This window comes from Cyprinodon variegatus, unplaced genomic scaffold (genome assembly GCF_000732505.1).
Source record: "Cyprinodon variegatus isolate N-32 unplaced genomic scaffold, C_variegatus-1.0 Scaffold370, whole genome shotgun sequence".
NCBI lineage: Eukaryota > Metazoa > Chordata > Actinopteri > Cyprinodontiformes > Cyprinodontidae > Cyprinodon > Cyprinodon variegatus.
Window position 1 is genome coordinate 192903 of NW_015150823.1, and position 271 is coordinate 193173.

Sequence of the window (271 nt, forward strand, 5' to 3'; positions counted from 1 at the left end):
CTAAAATTAAGGGTAAATGCACTTATTTTAAGAAATTTTGTACTTATTTCTAGATGGTTTTTGCAGTGATAATTGCCTTAGAAATGGCTGCTTATGTCGCTGCAGTCTGACCACTAGATGTAGCTGAAAATCACCCATTGTAGCTGTAAGACAGAAGTTCTTTGTTTTCATGCAGTTCTGTCCTTCCCAGTTAAAGTTATTCTGCAGAAAAAATAGCAAACCACAGAGGTGTGAAATCTTCTTTTATTATAAATAGATCATTTGTATAAAA